Here is a 12,362-nt window from a genome sequence, read left to right as displayed (position 1 = left end):
AGGAGGAATTTAACGCTGAATTAGTGGCACTGTCAACACAAACAACAGCAATTCCAATGGGTGCAGCCATTGGTGTGGGGCATATGGGAAGGGAGGCTGAGAGTATGTGAAGCACAACTTGTGTGGATATTAACTGATTCCCACTGATATATTGGTTTAGAAACATTGTAAATAGTTCTTGATAAACAAGATAACTGGAAGTTGGAGACTGACTAAGTTTCCTATTGAATGATGGATGATACCAAGGTATCTGTTTTGATCCCCATCTCCCATGGATGAGACATACCCCTTCACACATACCAAAAAAAAATCCAAAGTCATTATTCAAAACAGGAAGTCCCTCTGTGCAAGTTGATAGAAATTGGGGCACTGTGCTGTGGTTGTTTGGCGGTGGTACCAGCCATAGCAGCTTCCATCTCTGTGTCACAGAAGCTTTGGCAAGCCTTGTTGGTGTGTGTGTTAGACAAATGCATGTCTTGCACCTAGGCATTGTTCACTTTTATGTATAGGAAAATAATAGAGAGGGATGAACTCTGCACAGATACCTTTGTCATCAAGGAAAAGAGCATTTGGAGAATTTAGAATTTGCACCATTTTAAGCAGATGGCGATTATCTTGAGGGGAGAATTGACCCTCAGATCATTCTACTCAGATTATCCTCTGTCTTGTTTCTGTTTAACATTGCAACCTCACCAGGATCCTTATATTTTGAATGGGTAAAAATCATATAACATTACATTTTAGCCTCAGAGTTGTTTTTAGTGCCGAATAAAGAAGCCACATCACATGAGATTCGATTTGGATATAATGCTGTGTCAATGATCAAGAAAAAGGGAGACCAGTTGACTGCTTGGTTCTCCTGCTTTGATCATGGATGTTTCCAAGATATAAATGAGCTTGTGATTTTTTCAGTAAATTTCCAGTGTTTCTTTTACAGTAAGATGAATGAGTCTGGATGTGGCATGTGCTTATTCTGTCACAGGGCAGATGTACAAGTCCTCTCCCAACCCAGTATTTTGAAAGAAAAATAGCAGACTGATTGGTTGTGTATCCACCTTTTGTCAGTTTTAAGAATGTGCAAAAATATTCTCAATATATGACTCATTAATAGTAGAATCCCTTAATACATAGAATAGGGCTACAGAATAATGCCTTTGGCCATTCTACCCATCTTTTTTTAAACACACTTGTAGTTTACCAGGTCCAAGAATATAGAGCAGGTTTCTATGCATAGAGGTCTACATATGTGGGCCTCCTTTGAAGCTGTTCCCACATAATGTTGATGTCACAAGACTTTCATACCACCATTTGACTTTGGGATGAGACCGAAATATGATCCTGCAGCCATATTCTTCATGTAGCTCCCCTTCATACATTGCACATGGGAGCACCAAATAACAGTGAGGTAGTTTGAGAGTAATTGATTTAATCCATTCCATCATTGAATACATTATCTAGATTCTTGCTGGTTTCTGGATTTCTTTTGGCTTCGAAGTAAACAGTTGGATCAAAGAAAGAATGTCACAGTATTGCAGTCTGAAACAGACTGTTTGGAGGTTGCACAAACACTTGCTAAATTCTTGGGTACACCCAGTGGTGATCTACATGTATGAAAAGCATGCAGTTCGTGTAAGCATCTGGGAATATCACATTTTAGTGGTTTGTACAGATCACAGTGTGGGACTGGAAACAAGCAAGCAAGCTAGTAAACTACATTCTCACAATTTGGCAAGCTCTAAATTTAAGAGTCATTAGTATGACAGCAGACACTCTTTCCCATAAGTATGAAAGAGTACAGAAGTTGAGCTGGGCCAATTTCTGCAGCAGTTTCTGAAGTGGGAGAGATTATCAGAATTGTTGGGATGAAAGGGTTTGGGATATCTTACCATAACATAGTTAAATTGTAAATTATTTCCACCAACACCATGCACAAGACCTGTGCAACCATAGTTAAATTCAAAAAGCAAAGGAGTTGCTGTTAGCTACCTCTTCTGACTACATCAACCAAACCTATGCATTTCTCAGAATATTTCTTAGACTTCTCCTCCCCCTCTAAAAAAAAGTGGTATTGCCCAATTTGAGAGGGAACAAGTCCTTCCCAGAATGTGGGATGGAGGAAGATTTGGGGGAGATCTTGATTTAGAGCAGAGCAAATAATCATTGTACTTCCATTTTTCTCCTTTCTTTGTCCTTTGTTGTTGTTTTTGATGTGTCTCTAAGAGGTCTCTGTCTTTAAATATTTCTTTCACCACCCACCTTTCCCTTTCATTTGTGACTCTTTATAGCTTTCTTCCCTTTCTAGTTTGCATTTTTTCCTTTGGGAAAGACAAAGGAGGAGATGACAGGAGACTATGTTTCTAAAATGTAGCATCTGAAAATGTAGAAGCCTTTTTTAACCTTGGCTTTTAGTCTGCAGTGACAGAAGAACTCTCTGCTCTATATTCATTTTTAACCTCTTGGGACGCTGACACCACTAGACCTTGAAAAAAGAAGAAAGAAAATTCTGAGTTTCACTTGGGTTTTAAAAGAGTGTGTGTGTGTTTTTGTTTTTTTTTAAATCACAGTAAGGAAAAAAAAATACCCTGTCTTTCTTCCACAACTATGTGATGTCTCCTTAAAGAGTGACTAGGAGGCAATCTGTCCAGAAAGTTATCACTTTAAAGTATCAGTGCTTGAGTCAGATCTGTTGACCTTGATGTATGACCATGGAAATTGGGGTGTCGGGGAGGAAAAGAAAAACTACTAGGCGATCTGGTACACCACCTTGAATGATGGCCAGGTTCAAAAGGATCTTGTAGTTGTCACCAAAGTGTAAATAGCTCCTTAGCATTAAACCACAGAAGTACCACCAGCTTTCATTCTTAAAGGGAGTTGTGGAAATGCTGCCAAATCCACATTTGCATGAGTCCACAGAGAGACAGGCCTGGGCAATGTGCTGTCCTTTGGGGTGGGGAACATAGACATATGAAGTGCAGATACCTTGCATTAGTGCAAGGGTGGTGGCTGGAGATATTACAGAGGATGTTTCTGGCAGGTATAGAAGACAGCAAGCCTAAAACTCCTATGAAGACAGCATGAAAACTTTTCAATAGAAGAAAAAGGTGCTGTGAAGAAACGGAAACCTGGGGAGCATGGAATATGGCACTTTTCTGTAAAATTCAGGTGTAACTGTTTGTGCCTGGGAAAGGCTGGCTAGGAGGGAGGGGAGAAGGCAGTATCTGTTCAGTAAGGAGAAGGAAGTAACACCTGCAGTTTATCTTTTTGAGCCAACCTTCAAGACCAATTTGGCTTGTTCCCCAGTACTGTGCTAATTGAAAAAAATGACTTTAGCTGTCAGAAAGGAGAAAGACAGAAAGTCCTCTTGTCTTCGTGAACATTTGAGGGAACTTGAAGCCTGATTGACAGACCATCTGGAAGAGTCCAGGATGTGGTGCCCAGTGTGTAAAAAAAGCGGTTCAGAAGTTACTTTAGTTGGCATAGCTTACCTCTCAATCGATGCTTGTGCTCATCTGCTGTCCTATTATGCATTGCCTAGAAGGATGCACTCTGTGCATGCTTCAGAACTATGCTGGTGCTATGCTAATGTAGATTAGGTAGATTACCTAGATTTGTTATTTTCTAGTATATTTCTACTAATTGTTTCAGGCTCAAATTGTCTTCTCTCCCCCCCACCTTGCTTTTTGAATTTTGGGGGGAACTTTTGACTTGTCTTTATTAAAAGTTTGAAAAATCTCTCTAACCAACTGTCTGTGCAAACTACTTTAGCTACTTTGGTACTAAAATCAGATCTTGCTTTGACCACTTACCGGAATTTTTGTGGGTGTGATGGCAACTTTACTTTGCAAGGGGGATGTAGTGGTTCTGAGCAGCTAACTGACTGGACTTGTAGAACTCACTGGAAACACTGCCCAATCCAGACAGAGTGTTAGGAAGCACCGGAGCTAGGCAGATTCTCTAGTCAGCATCACGTTTGACGTTCCTGGGTTTACCCACTCCAGGATAAATAGAGTAGTTTTGTTGAGTGGCTAAAGAGAGACTCCCTGAACTTGGCATTCAACTCCCCACTGTGCCTCCTATTGTGTGGCCTTGAGCAAACTTTCCACTCTTGTATGTACATATGTACGTACACACACACACACGCACACACGCACACACGCACACACACACACACACACACACACACACACACACACACACACACACACACACATACATACATACATACATACATACATACATAGGACAGCTTTAAAGATACAGTGGACTATCAGAAAGACAAATAAGTAGGTTCAATATCATATTAAATCCAAATTCTCACTAGAAGCTAGAATGACTAAAATAAGGCTGTTGGACTTCGGATATATCATGAGGTGATATGATTTGCTGGGAGAGGCAGCAGTGCTAAGAAAGTTGGAAGGCAATAGGATAAAAGGAAAATGAAATATGAGATGGCATGATGACAACATTTTAAAAAGTCACAGATTTTAGTTTCAAAGACATGAGCAGGGCTCTTAATGACAATACCTTTGGGTACTTCTTAATTCATAGGATGACCATTAAGTCAGAATTGAGTTGACAGCGTGTTTAGGGATGGGATTAAAAAAAAATTTTTTGAACCACATATCCCATAATTTTCCATTCTGGAAGCTCTACATGACAGACAGAAACTTTCCAGACACCTAAATGTGGCTCACCTGTAGAGAAGGGCCTCAACTGGAAGAACGAGACTTTTCAAGTACAGTACTCATCACAAAAATTCCATCCCTAGTAACAACAGCAACAGAGAAACCTTTTTGCTTGGTGTCTGATGGTAACCACAAAATTGAATGATCTGTTGCCAGAATGGAAAGCTGCTGGCAACGAATGTGAGACCTGCCCAAACTGCTGCTGGAAAGCCTAGATTTTAGATAGTTTGTTTAGTTGGATTGTTATGCATTGCTGCTCTGACTAGATCTTTTTTCCATCTTGAAGCACTAGTTATTTGATGTAATAATTTCTTTTTGTTATATTTACATGTTGCTTTATGTATTTGGAAGACACCTAGAGTGGTCGTAAGACCAGATAGACGGGAAATAAATAAATAAATAAATAAATAAATAAATAAATAAATAAATAAATAAATAAATAAATAAATAAATAAATAAATAAATGTCAAATATGTGGATTTATCTCTGTCTGTCCCTTCCTCACCTCCCCCATTCCCCAAGCCGTTGGTCTTCCTTGACTGCTGTTGTATCTTTAGTTTTTTTTCTCTTTTCTGCCTCCATTCACACATGCAAGTGTGCAGTCTTTTTTAATAACCTTTAATTAAGTTGTACATCCATATATGCACAATTTTTAAAAATTAAAAAAAGGGCAGGGCAGGGCATAATATTCCAGTCATGTGAAATCATGCCTAGCCTTTGACATGCCCACAGTGGCATTATGCGCACCCACACACAATGGATTAAAAAGTAGTTCAATGTTGGTGTGTGTTGAATTGATTAGCTTTTTCACAGCTAATCTGTGTAGTATATATCTTTATTCACGATTATTACAAACATTTAGTTCCAGCCTTGTTTCTACTTATTTACTTATTTACTTATTTACTTATTTACTTATTTACTTACTTACTTATTTAATTAATTAATTAATTAATTAATATCCCTCCTATCTGGTGGTTAAGACCACTTCCATGTGGGAACTTCCACATGGAAGTTGGTGTAAGTTAGCAGAGTTTTTGTCCCTGTCCAGGCAGTCCAATTGATTCACACAAAGACACCTTCTTCCATCACCAAATGTATTTACAGTATATACAGAAGTTCAGCAGTACAAACCGGCAGCATGACAGCATGACATTCATAGAAGAGATCTGTACATCTTCTCCACAGGTCCACATAGTTACACACATGCACATTTACATACAGCCAATCAGTGTGAACATTGCATCATGCCAAGACTGCATGATCCAGCATTTTGCACACCTGTCAAGTATGGCTGCTGTTTACCATATGCCTTGTTCTGCCTCAGTGTGGAAATTATCCTTGGCATGCTCTGTTGCTGAGTGATCTTCCTTTTGTCTTCCAGTGCAGTGGCAAAACAAAAGCATCCATTTTCTGGGGTTTCAACAAATCAGTTTGTTGTTATGTTTGAATGGGAACAATGTTTGTTCCAGTTGTTTCATTTTAAACTTGAGTCTACTGAAAGTAGCCAAGGTGAAATCATAGTTTCCTTTCCCATCTTGATTCTATAAACAGTAATTCAGATTAACCATGTCTTCTTCTTCATATGTAACAGCAAAGTAAATTAGTTTAAACCAGCAAGGTTACTTCCAATCTCCTTGTAACAATATTGAAGGAGGAGAAACCTTTGAGCCCCATTCATGAAACATGCTCATTCCTATAAAGGTATTAGAGTATTCAAGTACAGTATTATATTGGTAGAACTATGTCTCCATTGTGTGCTAGAGATAACTGATGCCTGCAAGTACCCATGGTATTTGTATAGCTTAAAGTGTACAACTAGGCAGTAACCTTTCCAGCTATTTAGAAGCAGATGCACTGCTGTGATTCTTCTGAAAATGGAACTTGTAGAAAGATTGTCAGTATGTACCTTGAGCACTGACTCAGAAATGCAAGCTGGGCTTTTGCTGTTTGCAGTTTCTGTGCATTTGAACTGTGTCACAGGAAGATGTGATTTGCTGAAACCAGGTCAAGAAATAGCAATGTGTATTTGTGCCTAGATAGTTTCATAATAGCTGAACTTGACAGAGAATGACAGACGAGCATTAATGTGGAAGCAGAAGCACTGATCATGGGAGAGCAGCTCTGCTGGAGCCCAGTCCATAAGTATTGGAGAGAGGAATATTAGGCATTATGGAAGGGAAGAGTACTTGAAGAGTCTCGTTGCTGGCAGCTTTCTGAATCCAGTCATGCAAGGACACTTCACTGAGATTGCCCTCTCCTCTTTATTTATTTTTGTATTGTTTTTGTTGCCCTTCGTTCTGTGTAGGAAATTGCTAGCATTCTCTGAAGCTTAGTATCCTTTCCAGTGAATTATGCACAGGAAAGATGCCATTCTGTGCAGGAGTTGCAACAATCCTCCATAATTTAGTCTATATTCCAGGGTGGTGAGAGACCAAAAAATCATTTGAGAAACCCTATGACACTTCCCAAGGGATATCTTAGGAAAATACATCTCACAGAGAAGTCTCAGTATAAGGAGAAAATGGAGACTTTTCTTGCTTCTTACTGAGAACAAATGGCTGGACGATTCACATCTGTAGCAGGAACACTCGTTTCTTGAGGCTTCTGTAGTCCAAATTATTTATGGAGTTTTTTTATTCAAGTGTCTTCCCCTCCCCAGGCCTTCACATCTGTACACTCAACACAGAGAGACATATGTTGGGAAAGGGTACCATGTGACAGGCAGGCTCATGCGTTGCCCTCCACGTGGACAACAGCATCTGCCATGGCCTAGTAAAGTGATAGATGTGGTTTTGCAAATGTCACCAGTCCATGTCCCACCATTTGGTAATAAGTAATATAACTTCTCAGAACATTTTGTTAATTTTATGTTGTTGTTGTTGTTGTTGTTGTTGTTGTTGTTGTCGTCGTCGTCGTCGTCGTCGTCATAACTTTAGAGGCTGACTGCTCCCTGTGTTGCTTAGCCACGACCAGGGTGAATTTTTTTAAAAAAATTCTTTAAAATTTAAATTGTCTAAAAATCCATTTTAAAAATTAACTTGTGATTTAAATTAAATCCACCCTGGCATTCCTTTTAGCTCCCCCTTCTTCTTTTTTTAAGTGCAAATACTAGCAAAGTTTCATTCAGCTCCCTACTCCAATTTCACTATGGCTGTTACATTTTTATTTAGAAAAACATATACAAAGAATCCCCCTTTTTTAAAAAAAACCCTCAAATGGCTGTTTCTTTCAGTCTCTTTCTACTGCTTCTCTCAGTTGTAACCTAGATGTGTCAGCACGGCTACATGATAATAGTAGGGTGTTGTGAAAGGAGAGCAGATAACCAAATTTTTCAGTTCCCCATGGCTCAAAGGCTTGGGAAGTCCAAGAGAGCTTTAAAAATAGCAACAAAACACATGTGCTGCTAGAAGGCGCCCAGGTTAAAGAGCAGTTGGAAAAGGGGATGATTGTTGCCTAAGAAGACAGACCATTTGCTTGCACAAGTGACGGGTTTCAGGAGACATGGAAGTGCTCCTGGCCTTTCATTACTGCATACAATACACTTGTATTGTTGTTTTCTGCAGTTCAGTTACTGGCACACCGGGCTTTCAAGATTGTTGTGCTGTCTTGGAGAAGTACTTCACTAAAATCTCCTTGAGGGAGCTGTGGATGGATGTGGAGATTAAAAACTGGTATGACTGTTTCCGAGCTGTGGTGAAAGAGATGTCTATGTTTCTGTTGTCTTTTACAAGGATAACATTACTCCTTTCTCATACAGCAGTGGCCATCATTTCAAGGACATGGTCTTCTTTGTTAATTGTGCATTTTCTTTGAAGAATCTGTGATTCTTAGTGCAAGTACACATGGCTATGAATTATTCTTGTTATTGTTTTTATTGCGATATGTTTGGTGTGTTATGTAGAAGTCTGTTCTGCCCTGTTTCTGCTTAAGTCAGGGATGTTTAAACATTCCAAATGCAAAAAAAGGCAAAAAGAGGTGCCATATTGAAATCTATAGTTCCACTTAAAATACATAAGTGTGATAATATTTTCTTTCCAAGAATGCAATTTCAGATGTTTTTCAATTGCGTTTTTGAGCCAAGAACTATTACACCATTCAGAGAAATGCTAAATTCCAAAACATTATGTTGCCATCTACACCCATTCAGTTTATATCTGAATTCAAACATATAATTCATCCAACGACTCTAATAGGTCTCACACTGTTCTCAGAGAGGACTAACACAAATATTCATGTTAACTTAAACTGGTTTTTTAAAAATTGATAATGAATGATGCCAGGAGCTGCTGGAGATTCGCACATTCAGCAAGTTCAGAGGAGGGCAATGAGGATGATCAGGGAATTGGAAATCAAGCCCTGTGATAAAGACTGAAAGAACTGGGCATGTTTAGCCTTGAGGAAAAGAAGACTGAGGGGAGATATGATTGCACTTTTCAAAGACTTCAAAGGTTGAAAGGTTGTCATATAGAGGAGGGGCTTTCTACCAGAATGCAGGATGCATAATAATGGGCTCAAGTTACAGGAAGCCAGATTTTGTCTGAATATCAGGTAAAACTTCTAAACAGTCAGAGCAGATTGACAGTGGAACCAATTACCTTGGGAGTGCTCCAAAAACTGGAGGCATTTCAAAGAAAACTGGACAGCCATCTGTCACATCTGCTTTGAATTGGATTCCTGCACTGAGCAGTGGGTTGGACTTGATGGCCTTATAGACACCTTCCAACTCAAATTATTCTATGATTTTCCTCAGCCCTCTGCTAAGCTTTAGGATCTCAGTCTCCTCACCATGGGAATTTCTTTTAATTGGGGATGTGCACTACCATCAAAATTTGGATTTGAAATTTGGAATTTCAAAAGTTCAGAATTTTCAGATACCTAGAACTCTGTTACCATCAATCTGAATATTATATCGTCATTATTTCCCCGCTTTTTTTAAAAAAAACCCCACAAACAGGCAAAATGGTTTTAAACAGTTTCCCTATGTCTTTGGACACCTTCCCAGTGATTCTGTCAAACAAAATGTTTGCACACCAACAGCCAGCAGTGCCTAGGTTTTAGGAAATGACTGTAATTGACATATTGATTGAACCATGAACAGTGGGGATGGCAGCAGAAAATACCAGGTATGTTGGGGAAGCAGAGGACAGGTCACACTGGAGAGTGTGCAAATGCCCTGGGCAACACCCGCAGGCAGATTGAAACAGCAGATAGCCTGTGGTGGGTGAGAAATGTACCAATACCATGGAGCTCAGCACAGTTGAGTGAGAGAGCAGAATCTTGGAGTTGCAGCTGGAAGAATGAAAGAGGTGAAAGGAAGAGGCAGCGGACTGAAGCATGACACATCTAGTACTGTGAGCAGAGTATGTCATTCTCTCTTAATTAAAGGGACTTCAAGGAAGTCCAACAGGTGAAATAGGCCCTCTGTGATTGACCTTAAGGAAGACAAGTATTTCTACAGATCCAGGTTACAGGTCTGATAAATAAATAAATAAATAAATAAATAAATAAATGAATGAATGAATGAATGAATGAATGAATGAATGAATAAATAAATAAATAAATAAATAAATAAATAAATAAATAAATAAATAAATAAATAAATAAATAAATAAATAAATAAATAAATAAATAAATAAAACTCCCTCTGTCGTATCACATCGTCACTCCACCATCCCAAACTCTATAAGAAGAGATTTAAAAAATTATTCATCAAGGACGCAATAGAACCTATACAACAAAACAACGATGTTTTTCTCTCTCGTTATTTCACCATCTCCAAAAAGGATGGAGGTTTACTACCTATTCTAGACCTCAGAAAACTCAATATGTCATCACCACAAAATTCCGTATGGTAACCCTCAAATCCATTCTACCTCTTCTCAGAAAAACAGCTGGTTCACAGTCATAGATTTACGAGATGCATAATTCCACATCTCCATCCACCCCTCCCACAGACAGTTTCTTCGATTTCAGTTTGGGCCCCAAGCCTATCAATTCAAAAGACTTCCTTTCGGGCTTGTAACAGCTGCCAGAGTCTTCACCAAGTGCATGGTCCTAGTGACTGCCTTTCTCAGTTTTCAGAAGATCCTCATCTTCCTATACATAGACAACTGGCTCCTTGTAGCTCATTCCCGCCACAAAGCTCACTGAGACACCCTTTTCACCTTATCCCTCCTTCATAATCTCCGTATCATGGTCAAGATGCAAAAATCCAAAATGAGCCCTACAAGGATTATTCATTATATTGGGGCTTCCATAGACTCCACCCGAGCTCGTGTATTTGTCCCGCTCAACAAACAACAAAACTTCATCTCCCTCCTCCAAGGTTTCACCCTCCATGCCTTATTTTCTGCCATCCTCATTCAACGTGTACTAGTCACCATGCCCCCCATGACCTCAGTCATACAGTACATATGCCTGAAGATGAGGTCTCTACAGTTGTGTTTTCTCACACTTTTCAACCCACTGATAGATCCTCCCAACACTCTTTTAAGAGTGACTCCCAAACTCACCTCACAACTCTAATGGTGGTGCTTCATTCCAAATATCTCTATGGGACGCCCTTTCCTGCAACCACATCCTCAAATACAGGTCACAACTGATGCCAGCCTTACCAGCTGGGGAGCATATTGCGGCTCTCTCAATTAGTCCTGCAGAGAACGTTCACTCCACATCAACGAGTTAGATCTATTAGTGGTAATGAAGGCAAGCAAAGCTGGCAAGGTGGTCCAAATTGCCATCGACAACACCACAGCCATGTACAGTGGTACCTTGCTTAACGGCGATAATCCATTCCAGGAAAATTGCCGTTAAGCGAAAACATCATAAAGCGAAAATAAATCCCAACTGAAACGCATTGAAACCCGTTCAATACGTTCCAATGGGGTAAAAACTCACCGTCCAGCAAAGACCCTCCATATGGCGGCCATTTTGAAACCACCGATCAGCTGTTTAAAAATCATCATTTTGCAAAGAATCGGTTCCCGAAGCAGGGAACCGATCATTGCAAAGCGAAATTCCTGCATTTAGACCATCGTTTTGCGATCGCAAAAAGATCGTTGTAATGCGGGGCAATCGTAAAGAGAGGCACCACTGTACTATATTCTCAAACAAGGAGGCACACACTCCCCAAGCCTCCTCTATTTGGCGGTCGACCTATGGAAATGGTGCCCCTCACACCACATGTGCCTCACAGCTCTGCACATTGCAGGCCAGGACGACCTAGCCAACTCTCTCAGCCACACAAGCTCACAACCCCATGAGTGGGAATTAGATAAATTTTCCTCCACCTGTGCAAAAGATGGGGAAAACTGACTCTAGACCTTTTTGCCTCCCGCAAGAATCAGAAATGCAAGCGTTATTCCTCCTGTGCCAAGACCAGCAAACACTCCCGAGGAGGCGTGTTCATTGGCCGCTGGCCCAAGACCCTCACATACCTCTTCACACCATTCCCACTCCTCCACAGGGTAATTGTCTGAATAGAATAGGACAAACTCAACACCAACCTCATTGCTCTTTGGTGGCTGAGACGGCCCTGGTTCCCAGTGCTATATCACCTGCCCTCTGACGTCGATCACCTCCCCCACCTACCACACCTCTTCATGGAGAATAACTCCCAGATCCTTCATCCTGACTTACCTGCTCTGCATCTGGCAGCGTGGAGGATTCTCCCTCCTT

At 40.2% G+C, this 12,362-nt stretch overlaps 1 protein-coding gene across 6 annotated transcripts in view; it reads left to right on the top strand.

Moving 5' to 3' along the window:
- The window catches only part of SYT9 (synaptotagmin 9), a 118,068-nt gene that overhangs the window by 49,379 nt on the left and 56,327 nt on the right, over positions 1–12,362 (top strand). The gene's annotated exons all lie outside the window — the stretch shown is intronic.

The sequence above is a fragment of the Pogona vitticeps genome, chromosome 1 (genome assembly GCF_051106095.1).
Source record: "Pogona vitticeps strain Pit_001003342236 chromosome 1, PviZW2.1, whole genome shotgun sequence".
Lineage (NCBI taxonomy): Eukaryota > Metazoa > Chordata > Lepidosauria > Squamata > Agamidae > Pogona > Pogona vitticeps.
This window is presented reverse-complemented; position numbering and strand designations above follow the sequence as displayed.